A 22859-nucleotide genomic window follows, 5' to 3' on the forward strand; every position below is an offset into this window, starting at 1 on the left:
ATAATAGGATAGAAAAATAATGGAATAGCTTCCTAGTCAATTCAGTGTTATTACAAAGCTTGCTATAAGAATGTTTGGATATTTCATATGTCTTTGACTTTAATTTATTTTCTCATAATAAACTGTATAGATATATAACAGGACACAGTCTCAAGCTGTACCAGGGGAGGTTTAGGCTCGAGGTGAGGAGAAAGTTCTTCACTGAGAGAGTTGTTAGCCATTGGAATGTGCTGCCCAGGGAGGTGGTGGAGTCACCATCCCTGGAGGTGTTCAAGAGGGGATTGGATGTGGCACTTGGTGCCATGGTTTAGTCATGAGATCTGTGGTGACAGGTTGGACTTGATGATCTTTGAGGTCTCTTCCAACCTTGGTGATTCTGTGATTCTGTAATCATGAATAAAGTAATTATATGTCTACATAGAAATAATTTCCTCTTTTGACAGAAACCTTTGCCGCTAGAGGACAGCGGGGAATTCATATATTGTCTTCTACGGAACAGGGACAACTTGAAAGCTCCTTACAACCCATATGATTTACAGGCTGTCTCTACAAATACAGCTATGAAAAACAAAGCATATTGGACTGTTACAGCTTCATTTGTGTCTAAGGTAACATATTGCACTGCACACAGAACACCAGGAACCCAGTCATCCCCACAGAAAGAATATTTTGCCTTTCATTTATTACCATGTTGTATTCCCATAGCAATTCTTTGCTTAAGAGCTTAGCAGTCCCAATTAAAGACAGGTCCTCTGCTGGTTTTGAGATGAATATATCTCATCCTTTTTCTCAGGCATGTGTTTAGATCTTGAACTTAGTTCAAGACTAAGTGTATCAGAAGATGGGTAGCAAAAATTAGCACCCAATAATCCACGCACAATAGGGATTACACTCACATTCTGCGTGTTCTGATCTCAGACAAGGGCACTGTGGTGGGTTGAAATTATCCCCAAAATAAAATGGCCAGACCAACTCAGCTGGAAAGCAAATGAAGCTGTATTTACAAGCACACTACAATCTAGAAATATGAAATGCAGTAAATATGGGCAAAGTATACAATGTTCACATATATTTGCAATTCATAAACATAGAAGAACCCCACTCGACAAAACCAGGGGGCTACTAATAGCTTTCTCCTCCCTGCTCCCTTCCCCCACCCTATACAAGGTAAGAGAGAGAGACAAGAGCAGAGAGTACCTTTTTAGTATTTAGCCACAAGAAGAATGCAGCCAAGGTCAGCAACAGCTAAGCAAAAGCCACCAGCTAGTATCTGCTAGAGCAAAAAGGCTGAAAAGAAAGTTAGTTTATACAACTAACTTTGTTAGTTATCAGATCAATGGGATTATTTAGACCTTATCATTATTTTCCCTTTTACACCCAGTGGTAACTTATTTATGTTCTACCACTTTCGTACTCAATCTGTGGAAGATTTTCCTAGGCACAGCCTAAAACTGCCACAGACTTTCCCTCTGCTGACAGTTGTACATGGAAACTGGTAATGCTCATGACCTACCTTTGTTTTTTCTGCTCTTTCACTCTTTGCATTGCAAATAGGTAAGCCCTCAGTGGCTTATTGATTAGTCTTTTTTTGGTCTCAGCAGCATTTCCCTTTGAAAAAAAAATTGAAGAGCAAAATCTTTCCTCTAACTCAGAATGAGATTTCATGAGTGGTTTAAGGCTGAGGAGAGAGTGGTTCCAAGACACCCTCTCCATTATGATGGCATTGGTGATTTCATGGCCAGTATGTTGGATCATCTCAGTAATTTAGCTGAAAATCAGTGAAAAAATATTAGTATGTGGATTTATCTGCTTGCCAGGTTAATGTTAGTCAGATTAGTGCTAATCCATCTCACCAGGAGCACAGAATACTGATTTTCCTAAAAGAAGCACTAAAACCAAACACCTTTAAGAATATGAGCACCTCATTGCCTGATGTTTCATCAGTTCCCAAATGCCTTTGAAGACAATACAACTTTGAAGCCTTTTTTCTCTTTAGCATCAGAAAATTTTAGAACTGGTATGACACTAAACTTGCATGGAAGAAGTGATAATTGCATAATTTACATAATTGGATTGTTGCTGGATGCTAAAGTGAAACTTTGTTGTATGCATGAGATGCATGAATTGAATGTCAGAAAATTACAGACATATCTTGGGAACTGCTGCAATTACTATTGTTAAAATGGGGGAAATGTTTGGTTTTTTTCCTGCTAGCAGCAGTACTCAGCTTTTATAAATCTAAACTGGAAGAAAAGAATAAATGCTAGAAATCTGACTGAGGGGAAAAAGGGCTGCAACCTTGTTCCTCTGTCTTCAGAATTTTTGCTCTAGTACAAAAATTTGAAGTACAGCCTTCATTTAAATGCAAAGTGATTTGCTGCAAAATGTATTTAATGAAAGATTTACTACTTGCTCTGGCTAAACCACAGAGTTACTCACTCAAATCAATTAGTGCACACATCTATCTCTTGTACTCGTAGGAAAGATAATGAAGAATCTGTCTGCTGCCACTTGACTGTATTCTTGCCTGTTGGACTCTAGTCCCTATTTTTTAAATTGTAGGTTTCATAACCTTTTGCACAGGTGGCCTTGTGGCCTTACAGTATCTGAAGGGGGGCCTACAAGAAAGCTGGGGAGGGACATTTTAGGGTGTCCAGTAGCGATAAGACTAGGGGGAAGGGAGCAAAACTAGAAGTGGGCAGATTCAGATTGGATGTTAGAAAAAAGTTCTTCCCCATGAGGGTGGTGAGAGACTGGCACAGGTTGCCCAGGGAGGTGGTGGAAGCCCCATCCCTGGAGGGTTTTAAGGCCAGGCTGGATGGGGCTCTGAGCAACATGATGTAGTGTGAGGTGTCCCTGCCCATGGCAGGGGAGTTGGTACTAGATGATCCTTGAGGTCCCTTCCAAACCTGACAATTCTGTGTTTCTGTGTTAACATTCTCTGTGAAGAATGAAAATCTATTTGTTTACCCTCTTGTTGATTTGATCGTAGGATGCTGTTTGCCTAATGGAAAGGTATGGCAGAAGAGTTATGGTGTCCACTCTGGGTAGTTAGACCTGTCCACATTGTACTGGAAATCTTTACACAAGTCATAGAATCATAGAATGGTTTGGGTTGGAAGGGACCTTAAAGATCATCTATTTCAAACCCTCACCACTATGGGAAAGGACACCAGCCACTAGACCAGGTTGCTCAAGTCCAATTCTTTTGCCCTCTTATTCAGCATTGTGTCTTGTAGTAGTAAGAAGAAATTGATATTCCATAGTTTTACTTGCTAACAGTGAATAAATACATTTAGGTTTCTTCTCCTTACATATTTTTTTTTGTGTGAAAGCACTTCTTTCAAACAAATGAGAAAATAATATTCCATGAACACGAATGAATGGATTCTAAAATGTGCTGAGGGGCTTTTCTAACTGTGGGTGGATTTGAACATCTGCCTGAATATTTTCCTGGATAATGTGTATGTGCCATAGTTTAAATGATAGAAACATCTTCATGTTTAAAATAATAAAAACATGTAGGAACTGTATTCTTGTTCAAAATTAAACAAAAACTACATTGGTAGACAAGACTAAGCATGGTGAATTTTGCCACCCCTGAGGTGATCAATAGTCATCCTTTTGTGCTTGATAATGAAGATTTGGTAATGGTTGTCAAATTCTTTTTTAAAAGTACTTCAATATTTTTTTCTTCATTTCCCCCTAGTTTTCTGAAGGCAACAAATTGGGAGAAATGGAAACAACACCAGTGCCACAATGGCTACGTGAAAGACATCTGTGTTATAAGTTGCTAAACATGAAGTTCTTTTACACTTTCAGGTAAGGAAATGGAAAAACATGTAATTAAACCAATTGCAATACAGTGCTTTCGATATCTTTGCAAGATAAAACGCAAACACAATACTGTGTTAATTCCACAGGCATTCATATATCTCTTCTTCCTTCCCAACCACACTGGGGATCTTCCCCATTTATGAATGTGTTGTATTGTTTCTAGACAATTGCCCTCTGCCTTTGGGCTGGCTGTTGCAAAAGCTTAATAAATGCTTTGCCAGGCTGCAGCAGCTGTGTTATCCTGTAGCTTGGCTGCTTTGGGGGTTTCGTTTCTTGGTTTCTGTGTTGATTTTCTTTTCTTGTCTGTCTGTCTGTTTCTCTTCTCAAAGCAAAAGTCATGTTTCCCCAGCTTTGAGAGTTGTGTTACATCCCTGCCCAGTAACTGACCATCAGTGAGTTGTGGATTCTGGGGTCCAAGCTTCCAATCTCTGTCCATATTTTCAAGCTCTGTGTTGTTATCCCATGCTTAACACACATGTCAACAAGAAACACCTGGTACCAAGGTCCAGTTTACACAGGACATTCTCAGAACCTGCTCATAAGAAGCCTAACTGGCTGAGACTGGGGCTTGATGCAGTTCATGTCAGGCACAGTTAGCTTTAAAACCTCCTTTTTTTATTGACATTGGCAGCACTATATATACTGGGCACAAAAATTCTTATGCAATTATGGTATATTCAAGATGCTTATGTTTGGGTTTAGACCAAGGTAATACTGTTTACTTAGTGTACTACAACAGGCCTCTCTGCTTTAGCTATACTTCTCACACATCTGCCAAGACTGAGAAAGAGGTGTAGAGGCAATGTTTGGGAACAGATTTAGCAAGTGGAAATTGGCTGTGTAGATCTGCATCTGTCTCCCAAGAGTGTATGTGCTGCTCACGAGCCCCTGCGACAGCAGGTCTGACAATCTGGAAAATTTACATCCCTAAATAATTATTTCTCTTGCTTCTAGACTAAAGAAATGCTTTCTGATCTGGAAAGACAATGTTAGAAGAAGTAAAGAAATCAGGAATCGGAAGCAAGGAAAGACCATGGCAGTTTGAATGTAGGTTTTTCATGGGCAAAGAATTAAAGAATACTTCCCTCCTGCTGTACACTTTATGGATTTGTGTCTTATTTGTCTCAAATACTTTATAAATCTATAAAGACCATTATACCAATGCCAGATTACCTCTTGATAACAACATGGCAGAGGGACTCTAATAAAATTTTGATGGTATTTTTATCTTGCTGTGAAGGAGCTTGGCATTTTAATCTGGAGAAACCTGAGCTTTAATTAGATGTTTGTCTAGTGCCAGGCACAGTGGGGTTTTGCTTTATGACTAGGGATTTTTTTTCCTCTAAATAGGATGTAAATAATAATAATTAATACAGTGTTATATTGTAAAATGAAAGTGCTTGCACCTAATCCAGGCTGAAAGAGAAGATGGAATCCAGTCTGTATGTTGAGGTGAGTAAACACAGTCCCCTCATACTTCTGTTCTCCTTAAAGCCATCCTTTATTGTCATGTAAGTAGGATTTGTATTGTGTGGCTTTGATGATGGAAAAAGACTGAAATCTTCACAAAAGTGGTTCCCCCCCCTCCCATTTTATAGAAATGTATTCTATAGTTAATATTATTCTTACAGAGTTTAATTTAACCCTTGTGTTGGGAAGAGACTTCTTTCTGACTTCTTTGTGCTGAAAGCATGTGGATTAGGACCTTCACTTGTACCTAGGGGTAAGAAAGTTCCAAAGGTTCACAGCCTTTTCCTTCCATTTAAACAGTCAAGTGGAAAAGGCATAAACTGTCAGTTAATCCTTTGTCTGTGTAGTTTTAAAGTTACTGAAGTGGGCATTTGAATAAACAACATTTTTTAACTGAAAAAATAAAATAAAAATGAAAGCTGTCCTCTGTGGAATGTATCATTAGAAATAATATATGATAAGTTAGCATCTGGGAAGAAAAAAGAACTCATACTTTCTTGGCCTTAGAAGCATGTTAATTAATTCATACATTAATGCTTAACAAATACATAGCACTTTCCCTAAACCCAGACTTTTTGTAGGTGGTAAGTCATCAAAATTCAGTTGGGGCACTTTAAATGACCTGACCATAGACTATTTTTTTTATAGGCTTTGTCAAAATCAGATTTGTCTTTCAAAATATCCTACAGCCTTGAACTGTAACCTTTCTATAAACTGGAAGCAGTCCTGATGCTCTCCACACTTCAGCGTTGAAATGAACTTCTGGGGAAGCTGTTCCTGTAAACAAAGGTGGTGAAAGATGCTGTAGCCCCTATAGTGTCCATAAATTAGGGTTTTTTGAGGCTTTGTATTTGGTTTTATTCCTCAGTATGCTCTTGCTCACATAAATTTAGTGGACCTTCTTGTGGGTAGGTTAGGGCACGACACTTTTTCCAAAGGAAATCATAGAAAGATTTCTAATGCTGTGTTGACTTCACAGCCTGTTTATGCAGCTGATTTTTCCTCAAATAATTCTGCTCTCTATGCATTAAGAAAAGCAATTGAAAAGTCATTTGGGGGGATTTGTTCAATTTTTTTTAATATATTTCTTAAATGTCATGTTGAGGGAAAGCTTTTGAAGTTTATTCATGCAATAAATGTGGGCAAGGACACCTTGCACTAGACTTGCTTAAGGCCTCATACAACCTTGCCTTGAACACCTCCAGGGAGGGGGCACCTACAGCCTCCCTGGGCATCCTGTTCCAGTGTCTCACCACCCTCACTGGAAAGAATTTCTTCCTACTATCCAGTCTAAATCTCTGCTCCTCAAGCTTCCAGCCATTCTCTCTCATCCTGTCACAGCAAGCCCTTGTGAAAAGTCCTTGATTTAAAGTAATTAAGAAGCTGTACTCCAAACATGGATAGTTGGAATACAAGAGGTTGTGCTCTTAGCCCACTTATTTATTGTGCCCCTTACAGTACTCATCCTCCTAGTATACCCCCATGGAACTTAGGATTTTGTTATCAGGAGCATTGTAAGACACTGGAACAGGTTGCTCAGGGAGGTTGCAAATGCCTTCTCCATGAAGGTGTTCAATGAGGCTTTGAGCAGTCTTCTCCAGTGAAAAGTGTCCCTGCCCATGGCAGGGTGGTTGGAACTAGATGATTTTCAAGATCCCTTCTAACACAAACTAATCTATGAATCTCTGAAGAGACACTTTCCTTTTGAAAATCCCAGAGCTATCAGCCAAAGGCATAAAACTCAGTGCTGCTACTCCTCACCTTGTAAGTCTTTCCTGGTACTTAGTGAGACATTTTAACGGTGTTACTATAAAGGACTTATCTGTTAAAATATAGGAATGTCTATATCATTTTAGTTGTCCTAAATTCTCAGATTTTGTATTCTTCATGGTTTCAGTTATTTATGCCATGTATGCCACCTGTTCCAGTGTTCCACCATTCTCATAGTAAAGAATCTGTTCCTAACATCCAGTCTAAATCTGCTCTTCTCTAGTTTGAAACCATTGCCTCTCATCCTACAACTACAGTCCTTTGTAAACAGTCTATCCTTCTTGTAGGCCTCCTTCAGTTACTGCAAGGCTGCTATTAGGTTTCCCCAGAGCCTGCTCTTCTAATACTCATCTTTTAACAACTGCAGGACAGTTAAATCAGTCATTCCAACTGGCAAATTTTTCTGTGCCACTTCTCTTTTGGGTGTAATATCTCAGGAACATCAACAGAGTTATTAAATGGACAGCCATTCAGTTGCTCTGCTTCCTCCACCTTCATCTTTGTTATTATTTACAACTTTGTCTCAAGGGCTGATTTTTGAATTGGGATTTTCCTTTTGGGATGAGGTTTTTGATGTGTGAATTAGATATGTGCTGTTCCTAGCAGACTGCTTACTGTGACACTCTGGAGAGTGCTGCTTTTTTTCCCCTCTTTTGTTTTTAACTCTTTGCCCCTCAGCAAAGGATTTAAATTACTTAGAATCTTTTATGTAAACACACTGGTCATGATATAGCTTCAGCAAGAGACTTATGTGCAACCTGTGCCAACCACCCTTATTTTATGGTGAAGAAACTGAGAAGTGAAGGTAGAGGACCTGCTTCTTACGCTGTTGGACAAAGGTTCAGGGACATTGACAGGGCAGCTTCTATACTGTAAAGGTGACAGAGCCCTAGAACAGGCTGCCCAAAGGGGTTGTGGAGTCTCCTTCTCTGGGGACTTTCAAGGCCCATCCGGATCCATTCCTGCGTGACCTGCTTTGGCAGGGGTGTCATACTAGATGATCTGTGGAGGTCCCTTCCAACTCCTAACATTCTGTGTTTCTATGATTCTAAGCCTATATTTAAGCCCCAGAAGCATGTGCACTGCTATATAAAATTAAACAATATCTGTCCTAAAAACTTAACTTATAATAAAACATTGAGGAAAACCTGAGAGGTAAGTAATACTGAAAATGTTGATACTATAAACCAAGAATTTCTAGGCAGGCAGGCTTTGAAGCAGTTTAAAATGGTTGCACAGAATGACAAGTTGAATTACTGTAAGAAAATATATTTTTGTGCTCTTTACAGCAGTTTGCTTTTTTTGATAATGCTAATTTTCAGAGCTGCTGTAGTTTAGAGTGTGTTTAAGTAATTGCTTGAAATTGAATTGCTCATTCTATCTCATCTTACATATGGCTGTGCATGCTTCAAGAACTTTGCAATTGCAGAATGTGTTAAAGTAGTCCTTACCCTAACAAAACTCTAACAATTTTTAGTATACAATTTGTTGCTTTTAAGAGTTAGACATTTTTATGGCACAGAATATTAGTTACTTTTATTTGTCTTGCAGTGTTATGTTCCCAGGCGGCAAGAATTCTGCCTCTTAGCAGTTCAATGGCACAGGTAGAATCTGACAGCAGACAATTTACAGATTCCCACAGATTGCATCAGGCTGTAAGGGACCCTCAAAGGTCATCTTGTCCAACTCCCCTGCAGTCAGCAGGGACACCTCCAACTAAATCAGGCTGCCAAGGGCCACATCAACTCTGATCTTGAATGTCTCTTGGGACAGGGCCTCAACCATATACCTGGGCAACCTATTCCAGTATTTTACCACCCTCATTGTGAAGAACTTTCTCCTAAAGTCCAACCTAAATCTACCCTGCTCCAGCATGTGCAAACCATTGCTCCTCATCCTATTGGTACAAGCCCTTCTAAAGAATCCTTCCCCAGTCTTCCTCCCAGTCCCCTTCACATATCAAAATACACGTATAAGGTCTCCCTGGAGCCTTCTCTTCTCTGGACTGAACAGCCCCAATTCTTTCAGCCTGTCTTCATAGGAAAAGTTCTCGGCTCTCTGACCATCTTTGTGGCCCTCTTCTGGACCTGTTCCAGCAGATCTATGTCTCTCTTGTGTCTTGTATTCCTATCTTTAACAGGGTGAATAATGTTGACATTGCAAACACCAAAACTCACACTTCAAAAAGAAGTATCTTCAGAAAATTTCAAGAGCATTCTAATTAAGGATACAAATACTATGAAATAAGTTGTAGGGATGACTGATGAAAAGCTTATCTGTATGATCAAAGTCAAATCTTTTACTATCAGATAGATTGCCTTCCGGATTTTGACAGCTTTCCATTTGGTTAGGATTACACACTTATCTGTGAATAATAAAACTGAAGAAATTAATTCATATCTCTTTAAACAAAATGGATTTATAGCTAGTAAGACACAAACAGTGATGGAGATAAGTGAGAATGTTATGTGATTGTATTTCATATTTAAAATTCAGTGATCCTTTGAAATTGTGTGCTTCTCGAGAGCAGTCTTCAGGAGAAGGACTTGGGGATGTCAGCTGATGACAAACTCAACATGAGTCAGCAATGTACACTTGCAGACCAGAAGGAAACCATGTCCACATGAACAGAAGCATGACTAGCAGGACAAGGTAGGTGATTCTCACCCTTTGCTCTCATGAGACTTTACCTGAAGTATCCTGTCCAGTTCTGGGGCCCCAAACACAAGAAGGATATTGTACTGTTGGAGCAGATCCAGAGGAGGGCCACAAAGATGATCAGAGGGCTGGAGCACCTGCCCTGCAGGATGGGCTGAGAAAGTTGGGGCTGTTCAGCTTGGAGAAGAGAAGGCTCCAGGGGGACCTTAGAGCACCCTTCCAGTACCTGAAGGGAGCCTACAAGAAAGCTGGGGAGGGACTTTTTACAAGGTCTTGTACTGATAGGACAAGGGGAAATGGTTTTGAGCTGGAAGAGGGGAGCTTTAGTGTGACCATTTCTGAGCTATCCAGCACAGACTGCACTCAACAGAGTAATCCTACAGTTACTTTGAAGGATTCCAGAACCAGCTGCTTAGTGCAACTGCTTAAAGGCTTACTGCTGTAATCATTCATCAGGCAATTGCACATTGCTCAAGGGAATTATGATCAGTAGTTTTATTGTTTTAAGTCTGTTGTCTACATTTCCTGCTCTTCTCCTCATATAATCTCAGAATCACTCTGATAGATTTGCTGTTCTGCATGTGCCAAGACTAAGATAGCTTTGAATGTGCTCTACCTTGTAGCCCTGTAAAATCCACAAGATGCCTGTCCTATGGTAATTAAAAGAGGTATCTCAGAGTTAAAGTCAGGAATTAACAGTGATAAAAACACTGCATTCCATTTCCTCCGTTTTTATCATGACAAATTCACATGGTGTTGCTTCCATCCATCTATTTTTCAGCCAGTATGCCTCACACTGCCTGTCCTTGTCTGTGATTTCCTTTTGCTTGCATCCTCAGCAATCTCTCCATGTAATCTTACAATCCTACTGGCATCAGTTCTTGTTAGCAATATTTGTGCAATATTTGCTGAATATAAGACAGATTTTGTTTTAGTGTTTGATACCTCTTTCAGTCTTAGACATGAAATAGTAGAAATTGTCTGGTGATGCTGAGATTGTTTTCAGCTTCTTGTTGTTACCTGGTTCCTTATAGAATAGAATTAACCAGGTTGGAAATGACCTTTGAAATCATCAAGTCTAACCCATCACCTAACACCGTCTCATTTTAGCTCTTTTACTCATTTCATAGCCAATACATATAAAGATTTAAGCACTGCAGAATCTTTTTTCTCTTTTCTTTTTTTTCCTTGCCCTGGGTAATATCCTGAAGAATGAGAGTTGTGTATATAGACAGAAACGTTTGTCCAACCCTTTTAAATTAAGATGAAGTGATCCCATTGGTAGCTCTTGGGAAAATATTTTCCTACACTCAGGACTTGAGCAGTATTTACACTGATACAGGCTTGAAGCATGTATCATATCCCACTCACCTTGTTTGCAGTGAAATACAGATCTCTCTAAGGCTCAGAATCTTACACAGCAGGAATAAAGAGCAGTTCAATTTCATCAGAGAAATTATATTTATACAAAACTAAAGGGGAAGTGAAGTTGTGTTTCTCTCTATTGCCCATAATTGATTTTTTTCGTTTTCTTTTCTTATTTAAAAAAATAAAATGTTTCCATAATGACTTTCAGTGTTGATAGGTAAGTGAAAATATGTCTACATCTAGATAATAGAAACTCCTAATTTTAAAGACATTCACATTTACAAAATATTTAGCAACAAAGAATCAGAGAAGTGAATAGCAAATTATCTTTCATTATTATTCTCCTCATTGCAAACCTCAAAGTTATTGAAAAGTGATTCAAGAATGCAGAAACAATAAGTTCTTTGAGAATATTAGTACAATAATATTCTGTTTGAAATTCCTGCCTCTTGATAAAGGCTTTTTCATGAAAAGTCAGTAAAGCATAATGTGTTGCTTGACACTTTGAGGCATTTTTCACAGAATCACAGAATTTTCAGGGCTGGAAGGGACCTCAAGGATCATCCAGTTCCAACCCTCTGCCATGGGCAGGGACACCTCACACTACAGCAGGTTGCCCAGAGCCACATCCAGCCTGCCCTTGAAAACCTCCAGGGATGAGGCTTCCACCACCTCCCTGGGCAACCTGTGCCAGTGTCTCACCACCCTCATGGGGAAGAACTTCTTCCTAACGACAGATCTAAATCTCCCCTCCTCTAGCTTGGATCCATTCCCCCTAGTCCTATCGCTACCTGACACCCTAAAAAGTCCCTCACCCTTTTTGAAATACCATGATAGGATTAACTGCACATAGTTTGTTTAATCTTACAAATCACTGTATGCAGAACAGCAAGGGGAGCAATTATTGTTGCCAGTAACTGGCCAGCTCAGGTCGAAAACTTCATAGTTTTACAATCAGACTTTGTGTCCATATCAAATCAATATCTCATTACATTCTTAACTGTGCTTCCTTGAAAACACACACTGGTCTTAGTCAATGCCTATTAACAATTTCAGATTTCAGTATCATTCCAGAAGAATCCAATGTACCTTAACAAACCAAACTAACCTCAGCTTTGCTATATCCCTCTGCATAAACACAGCTTATTGCCAGCATCAATATTTTCTACCTACATTTCATCCAATAATGTAAAGTGTATTCATATTTAATAATGTAGAAAATGCCATGAATTAGAGGTGTGAGAGCAGAAAAGACATAATAGAAAATTGAAACTTTTCCTCTGATGTCATTTTGTTATATCTTTTTTCCTCAAAAGAGGAGAAAAGTTTAGGTTCTAGTTTACTGGAGGGTTGTTTGTTTCTCTTTTCAGGGAAATTTGTATCTGGATTTTTTTTCTCCTAATGAAGTAGATATAGTGAAGACTCCAAACTACACTACTAGGTCTTACAACTTAGGGCATTTATCTGTAATGATAGACCTGTGGGTTGAATTAATTGTTGTCCCTGATCCATTGCATTTGGGCATTGGGTAATATCAGGTTGGAATTACTGGTGTTTCTTGGGTACATCTACCTTGAGTTTTGAATGCAGATATGAGTTTGTTGTATCCCTGATTTGAGTTTGTAAGAAGCAGTGCATCAGAAATGGTTTTGTATTGTTTTCTGTTGTTGGTTGGTTGGTTGGTTGGTTGGTAGACTGGTTGGCTAATGCAGTTGTATATGCATGATGATTTGACATTGTGGTGGGCTGAAATTCCCCCCCAACATTAACTTTGCCAGACCAGCCCAGTTGGAAGCAAATGAAAGCTGTATTTACAAGCAGAACTGCAATCTATGATGGAATGCAATGAATATGCACAAAATACACAGTATTTATAACTACTGCAGATATTTACAATTAATAAACAGCATAAGGACACACACCCCCACCCCCCAGTCAAAGACAAGGGGAAGCTACTAGCTTCTCTTTTTCTGCCCACCCAGACCCCCCTGTACAAAAGGGAGAAGAGAAAGTTGCTGTTAGACTTAACCAAAACAATGCAGCCAAGGTCAAGCAGAAGCAAGTTAGTAGCTCTCCAGAGAGAAGCAGTGAGAAGAGTATTGTTTTGGTATAACCAGTTTAAGTTCCTTATCTCACCAATGGAATGGTTTAGAATTATCTTTATTTTCCTTTTTACACCCCATAGTGATTTATTTGCATTTTTACTACTTTCTGTTTGAGATCTGTGAAAAACTTTAAAGGCATAGCCTAAAGCTGCCACAGATATAAATATGCTAGAGCTAACTTGAGCTGGATGGGAAGTGGAAGCATTGTCTATGCAAAACTGACAACTTGACTGAAAACCCTAAAGGAGTTTGTTTTGTTATGTTTGGGTTTGTGGGGTTTGGTTTTTTTCTGGTGTTGGTTGGTTTGGGGTGGTTTTGTTGTTGTTTTGTTTCATTTTTTTTATGGCTTGGGCTTTTTTTTTTTCTTTCTTTCTTTCTTTTCTTTTTTCTTTTTTTTTTTTTTAATTAAAAGATGGGTTCTATTTGCAAACCAAAATCAGCAGTCCTAGTCATGCTATATAACCTTTATCCCTTCCAAGTTGTTTTTCTTTGCCATTTGACAGCTGTAGCCCACAAGGTGAGGGAAAACGTTTCTGGGGGGAAAAGGGGGGGGGGGGGGGGGGGGGGGGGGGGGGGGGGCGGGGCAAAAATAAAACATTCAGAAAAGTTTGACTTTGTAGCCTGTTCTTCTAAACAGGTCTCTTCTCCCAGGCAACTATCGCCAGAACAAGAGGACACAGTCTCAAGCTGCACCAGGGGAGGTTTAGGCTGGATGTTAGGAAGAAGCTCTTCATAGAAAGAGTGACTGGCCATTGGAATGGGCTGCCTAGGGAGGTGGTGGAGTCACCACCACTGGAGGTGTTTAGGAAGGGTCTGGATGGGGAGCTTGGTGCCATGGTTTAGTTGATTAGATGCTGCTGGATGATATCAAAGGTCTTTTCCGACCTGGTTAATTCTATTCTATAACACTAGCCAAATCTGTACTTTCAGAAATCAGAAGTAGAGTTTTACCCTTTGCTTTGGTCCTTGTCTGAATGTTGGCTTATTCTCCATGTTAAACCACTCTGTGTCTCTCTTGTAGTTTAAAATGCTTATGTAACAGTAGGAAAGAATCCCAGGAGTGCAGGTAAATGGCCACCAAGAGGTTTTGTGAGATGCTCAGGAAGTGTCTGTCACTTCTTGAGAGTTCTTCCTGCAACCACAGCAACTTTAAACTGGGGCAGCTGTTCATTAGTTGTGCTTAGGTACCCTTCACAGCCATGTCTGCTCATCACCCGCCTGAAGATGACAAGTGGCACTTTCTTACCTGACCACAGTGAGAGAATACTTGGGGACTTGTCCAATCAATGCAGACTAATTAAGGATTTGTTCTCAGGAAATTTAAATTCACTCTTTTTAGCCAGCATGGGGAAGCCTTTCATTCTTACTTCTTTTTTCAGTGTCTTTTCTTGATGTTGCCTCTTCTAAAGCACTAAGGGAAAAAAAAAGTCCAGGCTGCTGTTGCTGATCTGCTGTTTTGGGATAAGTGTACACTGAGGATGCATTCCCAGTCTCCCTACACTGGGCTCTTGCCTTAGTCCAGTGTAAGGACTATTGCCTTAGTCAGGAATCAACCTAGTGGTGGTCTTTCCTGGATCTTGTACCATGACAGCTCCAGCATAATTTCCTCAAGTCCAGTCACACTATTTATGGGGTAAATGAGCAGGACTCATTTCTGCATTGCTTCCTCAGAGGAGATTGGATCAAATGACCCTTCCAACCTTGCATTCTATGATTCTGTGATTTAGATGTGCATGTCTGTATGAACAACTCACCTTCGTGGGCATCCAGATACCAATAGCAATTGCTCTAGTGATTGTGTTCATTTTCTGTAAAAATAGATGGAAAATGTTCTCATTTGTTGTTTATCTTAGATGGCAAAATCTGGTGGGCCCTGATGTTTTTATTACATGCATATTCTCCCAGCATGTTGAGACCCATAGCTATTACAGCAACACAACCCAGTCATAAATATCTATCTAGTCAGACTCAAGTCACACCAACTTCAGTTTATTTATCATTCACATAAATCATACTCCTGACCTGTGATGATGCTTTCCTGAAGTGGAAGGAAGCTTGCAGGACGCTCCCTCTCAAAGCAGCTGAGAATAAGCCAGCCAAACAAAGGAGGTGTGGTGCACAAAGACATTTTTGTGAGGAGTGGCAGGTTGGGAGGACCAAGCATATATAATATTTCAACATCTATTTCACATCTGCTCTGCCAGTTGCTATTTAAAAGCTAGTTTTGATGATGGGGTTTTTATTTAATCCTATTTCCTTGTTTTCCTAATTAGCATTTCACTTAGAAGAAGCTGTGAAAATTATGTTTTTCTGTACATAGGTACAACACATGACTAACTTGATGGAAGAAAATTTATGGAGGAGCCTTTTTATCCCTAATCCAATATTCTGTAGCTTCCCAAACCAGACATCGAAGAATGACAGAATGCCAGCTTGGAAGGGACCCAAAGGATCATCTGGTGCAACCTTTCTAGGTAAGCATAGTTTAAATGAGATGGCCCAGCAGCCTGTCAAGCTGAGTCTGAAATGTGTGTAATGAAGAGAGCTGATGCAGTCTTAGCATGGAAAATGTCCAGGCAATTATAATTCAGTAAGTCATATAATCTCTAGTACTGTTACCATTCAAATGTTAATAGGGAGTTTTCAGAATGCCAAGAAGAAATACTTCATTTTTTTGGTTTGTTTCAATCAAGAGGACACAGTCTCAAGTTGTGCCAGGGGAGATTTAGGCTGGATGTGAGGAAGAACTTCTTCACAGAAAGAGTGATTGGCCATTGGAATGTGCTGCCCAGGGAGGTGGTGGAGTCACTATCACTGGAAGTGTTAAAAAGAGACTGGATGAGGCACTTAGTGCCATGGTTTACTTGATTAGATGGTGTTGGGTGATAGGTTGGACTTGATGATCTCAAAGGTCTTTTCCAACCTGGTTCATTTTGTATTCTGTGTTTAGTTCCATTTTTAAAATGGCATAAAATAATACCAGGTGCACTTCATCAGACAATTATGATAATAGAAGAGGTTGTATTTTTTTATATTACCTTTCCTTTTTATAATTGCATCTCTAACTACAGCCATCTGTTATCAGAAATATTAGTGACTAATGAGAGTGGGTATTTTACGTGTGGCTAAGATAGTGTAGTCCTGTAGATAAATGGGGACTCTGCATTACAGTTGTATAGAGACAGCACTTTCAGGAAGACTATTTTTATTCAGTGTGCTTTGTACAGGTCAGATAATGGCTCATTCTAGGTCAGAGTTGCTGTAAATTGTGTGAAATGTAAAATACCAACGTGGGGAGAACTGCAGCCAAAAAGCTTAGGGCTTTGATTGACAGCAAGCTGAATATGAGCCAGCAGTGTGCTCAGGTGGCCAAGAAGGGCAATGGCATCCTGCCCTGCATCAGGAATAGTGTGGCCAGCAGATCTAGGGATGTGATTGGCCCCCTCTGCCTGGCACTGGTGATGCCACACGCCAGTTTTGGGCCCCTCACTTCAAGAAGGACATTGAGGAGCAGGTCCAGAGAAGGATAGCAAAGCTGGTGAGTCCAACCATTATCTAACTCTACCAAGTCTGGTGCTAAACCATGTTGCTCATCACCACATTTCTGTGTCCTTTAATCACCTCTGGGAGTGGGGATTCAACCGGTTCCCCTGGGATGCTATTCCAGTGTTTGAGAACCCTTCCAGTGAAGAAGTTTCTTCTAATATCCACCCTAAACCTTCCCTGGTGTAACTTCAGGCCATTTCCTCTCATCCTATCACTTGTTACTAGGGAGAAAACACCACCACCCACCTTGCTACAACCTCATTTCAGGTAGCTGCAGAATTTCTTTTGTTTGCTAGTGCTCTACAAAAGAGCAACTGCTTTAAAGGAACGGAATATAGAAAAATTCCACATAAAGCATGGAAGTTAAAGGGTGAGATTGGAGATTTGTGTGTTTGCTATTGAAATAGTGGTGAAAATTAATTATTTGTTTAGTCTTAATGAAGACACTTAAGAATCATATCTGTATTTCACCTTACACACAAAAAAGCAAGCAAAAAAAAAAAGACTCAAGCAAAGCTGCTTCAGAAAGAAATCTCCATCCCCAGGCTAGCCCTGGGACTTTCAGAATTGCCCCAAGCTGAAGCTTAGGTAGAGGAGCACATCTCTGAGTCGGTGGTGTGTCTCTGGCCATCAGATGTGGATGGGGAAAGCAGGCTGTAGCAGTGTGCTGCTCCAGTTGCCGTTTCTAGGTCTGTTCAAAGTCACCTTTGACTAAATGTTGATATGTTAGAGCCCCCTGCCGGGCACGTACCACAAATGGGCAAAGCTGCCTAAATGCCAGCATCAAACAGAGGAGAGCAGGGGGTCTCCCTTGATCAAATAAAGACACTGTACTATGCTTTGGCAGGGTAATATCCCCTCTCCCATGATGTAAAAGTCTTGGCCTGATGCTCACTTAGAAAGCTTTGTTCTCTCCTGGATTGCTTGCTCTCCAGTGTGCCCTCAAACTCTGCTAATGTACAACAACAGGGAGTTTCTGTGGGTTCAAGCAGTGATTGGGAAGACCCATAAAAGAGTTTTAGATTAAATATAATCTCTTTAATTTCAGAACTCTTGGAAGCATGAATTTTTGGAAGCAAACAAATAGCCCCAGGGACATGCCGTCCCAGCTGTAACATCTGCTCTCCCTCATTGATTGTGGGTCTAAATAAATCTTTGGTGGAGTTTTTCTTCTGAATGGAGGCAAAGCAACCCAAAGGAATCAGAATACACACAATCTGTAGGTGTTGCATTTCCAGCAGAATACCTCCTGACAAGCTCTTGCTTTCCTTAGAACTAAAAATATTGTAGGAAAAGGAAACCTGGAGATTATAGCCTTGGCTTCTCTCCTTTTGGTAGCAGAACAAGACCTTTCCTCTTTAGAACAGTTTTCCCTTTAAATATTCCCATTTGTGTCAGAGATTTCTCAGCCCTGATGCTCTGAGGGATGGGAAGATGATTAATTGATGTCCTTTACTAGGAAGGATTTTTGAGAGATTTAAGCTGCAGTCTGAATTTTGGAGCAGTGCTTGATTTGTACAAGGAGGGGGAGTTGGATGATAGTGCTGTGAATCTTATACCTGTTGCTGAAAAAGTCAATTACTCTGATAGCAGATAAACCATTATCTTAATTTTTCTGCAGGTTGCATGCTAGACATTTTGGTCCAGAGGAGGGACATGAAAAGGATCAGGGAGTTGGAGCACCTCTGCTATGATGACAAGCTGAGGGAGCTGGGGTTGTTCAGCCTGGAGAAGACAAGGCTCTGGGGAGACCTAGTAGCAGCCTTCCAGTACCTGAAGGGGGCCTACAGGAAAGATGGAGAGAGACTGTTTACAAAGGCCTGCAGTGACAGGACAAGGGGCAGTGGTTTGAAATTAGAAAAGAGCAGATCTAGATTGGATGTTAGGAACAATAGAACATCTCCCTTGTGAGGAAAGGCTGAGGGAGCTGGGGCTCTTTAGCCTGGGGAAGAGGAGACTGAGGGGTCACCTCATTCAGGTTTATAAATATGTAAAGCGTGAGTGTCAGGAGGATGGAGCCAGGTTCTGCTCAGGGGTGATGGGTGCAGGCTGGAGGAGGTTCCACGTGAACCTTTCACTGTGAGGGTGACAGAACCCTGGAACAGGCTGTCCTGAGAGGTTGTGGAGTCTCCTCCTCTGGAGACGTTCAAAACTCACCTGGATGTGCTCCTGTGTGACCTACTCTAGGTGATCCTGCTTTGGCAGGGGAAGTTGGAATGGATGATTTTCTGAGGTCCCTTCCAACCCCTAATGTTTTGTGATTCTGTGATTTAATGTATCTAGCTTTTCTCTTAAGTAAGTAATGTTTCAAACCATGGGTTTGGATAGTCAGAGTGGAGGATTTAAAAATGATGGCCAGTTTGTAAATAAATTGTTAGCTTTTCTTTTTCTTTCTTGCTTCACAGTTACTATTTTTGCTCATTTACAGTTTTATGGAACTCGCATCTAGAAGCACATGAAGATTACAACTGAACTAAAAAAAATACCTTGAATGGAAGATTAGATTCTTCATAGCCTGATTCTGTGAGTACAAATCAGGAATTATTACATGGAAATCAATATGCCTGTAGTAATGTAAAATCATAGCATCACAGAACTGTTAAGGTTGGAAGAGACCTCTGAGGTCAAGTCCAACTGCTCACCTAAAGCTCACAATCCCACCACTACTGCTAAGCCACTGCCACTAAACCACGTCCCTGTGTCTTGAATACCTGCAGGGGTGGCGACTCCAGCACCTCCCTGGGCAGCCTGTTCCAATGCCTGAGCACCCTTTCTGGGAAGACATCCAACCAGAACCTTCCTTGGCACAACCTAAGGCCCATTTCCTCTTATTGTATGTAAGAAGAGACTGAACTCCACCTGGCTCCACCCTCCTCTGAGGTATTTGTCATGAGGGTCATGAGATCTCTTCTCACCCTTCTCTTCTTGAGACTAAACAACCCCTTTTCCCTCAGCTGCTCCTCATAGGAATTGTGTTCAAGGCCCTTCATGAGCTTAGCTGCTCTTCTCTGGACATGCTCCAACACGTGTGGACATGGCACTCTGGAACACAATTTGATAGGCACAGTGGTCTTAGGCTGATGACTGCACTCAATGATCTTACAGACCTTTTCTAGCCAAAGCAATTCTATGGTTGCAGTCCTAAAAGCTTCTGAGACTTTTGTCTCTCTCTTATTTTGGTGGGAAATTGAGAATTTTTAATCTGGCAAACTTCCATTCCCTGAAGGCTGTGATAAGCAGATACAAACACACAGAGAACTTGCCATACCATTCAGATGTCTGTTCTTTTGTCTGCAGGATCAGTTTGCTTTCAGAGGACTCTTGACAAGATTATGAAATCACAAGTAGGGAAAAAAAAGCATGGAATAGTTCTGCTTTGGTTCATTAATATTTTTTTTACAACTTTGCAAGAGCATCATTTATCTTCCCAGCAGAAAGGTTTTCCTATTAATAGTTCCAGTATGGAGCTTTCCTGAAGATGTGTTGCCAAAAGCAAATTATCTGAATTTTAATGTGACTCTGAGTTGAACTCCTCCTTTTTCTTGCTCTCCCCACTCATTAATTTCCACTTATGTTCCTAAGCTATCACAGCCACTTCCACGCAAATTCACTTAATCCAATTTTAAGCTTTAAATGGATTCTTTCTGGGCAGCTGATTAATGTTTAGAACTTTCTGCAGTTTGAACTATGTGAGCAAAAAGGGTTCCTCATCAGTCAGGCTGCCTAAATCCAGCAACAGAGGGCTCCAACAGGGACTATAAGCAGCAAAAGAATCCTGGGAAAAGTGGAGAAGCTCATGCGTGCACAGGTCAGGTCTTGGTGACCTCAAGACAAGTTGGTCACATTAATATTTGGTTGTACAGAGTGACAAAGCCCTGTGTAGATGTATAGCCTGGAGGAGAGAAGGGGTAGAGGAGACCTCATTGCTCTCTAATACGCCCTGAAAAAAACGTTGAGCTAAAAAAAGTGAGGTGGGAGTCAGTCTTTTCTCCCTCTGAGAGGAAATGGCCTGAAACTGCCAGGGGAGGTTTAGGTTGGATATTAGGAAAAATTTCTTTCTTTGAAGAAGGGTCAGGCATTGGAACAGGCTGCCCAGGGAGGTGGTGGAGTCAGCATCACTGGAGGTATTCAAGAAATGTGTGGACATGGTGCTTCAGGACATGCTTTAATGTCCATGGTGGTCTTAGGTTGATGGTTGGACTTGATGGTATTAGAGGTCTTCCCCACCTCCACCCCCCAATAATTCTATGATTCTACTATTCTATGAATCGGTTTAAACGCTGGGGCATATTTCCACTGATGACTCTAGGATCAGTCATGTTTCTCAGCCTTGGGATCTCTGTGAATTATTTCTTCTTACTAAAACAAAAACCCCAAACTACTGAAGTTTAAGCAAAAGCTTTATTTTTGTTGATCGTATTAAAACAATTACTTCAAAATCAAATCCACATAAAACTCAGCATGTAAAAAATAATCTGAAGTTGTCATTGCTCAAGACCTGTTAGTGAAAGACAAGGGCTCCCAGTAACATGTTAATGACCCTGTGTGGTAACAGAGAGAACTGGGATGGCAGGAGCATCTCCTGGTTTACAGACTGAGGAGCTGGAACTGTCCAGTCCCACTCTGCTCCAGTAGATTTTTAAAACACCAGCTGCAAATTGGTGTTAATTCTTAAAACTGTTAAATGGTGAAATGATTGCTCTAATCTGCACTAATTCATTGAGCAACCATTGAAACCAAGCATCCCAGTTCAACCTGTTAGTTCACAGGAGTAAATGCTCTTCAAGTCTTATTACAGGCACTGTGATTTGCTTCCAAGAATCAAAGTACTTGTCTTAAAGCACTTTCCTTACAACACCAACAGATTTTTAGAGGAGGCTGTCACAATCAAGCTACATTATATACACTTCAAATGTACAATTCTGTTTTTAAAAAAAGCCTGTGTACAAAATAGAGGGTTCTCTTCTTAAAAAGAAAAAAGGAAGAAAAATCACGTGCTAGAGTTCAGTTACATCAACATCTTTAAAGAACTTAAATGCCTTGATGAAAAATAGCAACATTCTGATTTATTAAGAACCTTCCTGCCAGTAAATATTGTGGCACTTGCACTATGACTAGAAGAAGCTTTTTTTTTTTGTGCTATAAAACCCCACATGTGAAGCAGGTGAGAAGTTCTCAGTTGTGACAAGAGTAGAAGCTAGCTCATTAATGCGAGATTATTTCAGTAAAATAGAAAATTATTCTACTTATGAAGTAAATACTGCAAGGACATCTGATTTACAGCCAGTTAGACAAAGAACACAGCTAGTGACTACAACACATACATTAGTCCAAAAGTCAAATATGTACAAAAATATATTAGAAAGTGGTCGTGTTTAACCACAGGCTCATGTAAAAAACAAAACAAAACAAAACAAGGTTGTTTTAAATAGCAATAGCAAAAAAATAGCTATTCTCTCTATCTGCAACAGTACAAAAGGCAAAACCTACAGATGAGGTAGCACTGCCAAATTAAAAACCACAACTTTGGATTGAGGAGCATCTCCTGTATTTTCATAGCATGTTGAGTCAATACAAATATTTGAAGGAGCACTTCAGTTGTTGCCAGAATTAATACATTAATTTACAAAAACCCTTAATCCAAATGAACTTTTTTTTTCCTTTAAGTTACTGGCAATGGATTTAAGCTGCTGATTTCTCCTGCTTCTAAAAAAAAAAAAAAAAAAAGCTATGGCATTACCAAAATCCAAACACTGTACAGTAAAAACGTGGAGGCTTTATTATACACACTGGGTAAATGCTATGGTACATTATATATTTTACAAAAAGAAGCCAACTGTGGTCATTTTATTCTTTTCTGTCAAATGCATATCCACTACACCTTCTGTAACTCTGTTTAATGCCAGATGTAGGATTTGGGTACACTGCTCTGCCCACAGCTGAACTCGGGTGTTTGCATCATATACCTTCAGCAGTCTGAACTCTCTAGGATCAGGGGCACTGCCAAAGGGCAGTTCAGAGTCCCCCTTGATTGGCGCTGAAACTTCTTTGAGAATGTGGGGATGATCCTTGTGATTCCATCCCTCTGTCTCTCTTGCAGGTACA

Source organism: Dryobates pubescens, chromosome 2 (genome assembly GCF_014839835.1).
Source record: "Dryobates pubescens isolate bDryPub1 chromosome 2, bDryPub1.pri, whole genome shotgun sequence".
Taxonomy (NCBI): Eukaryota; Metazoa; Chordata; class Aves; order Piciformes; family Picidae; genus Dryobates; species Dryobates pubescens.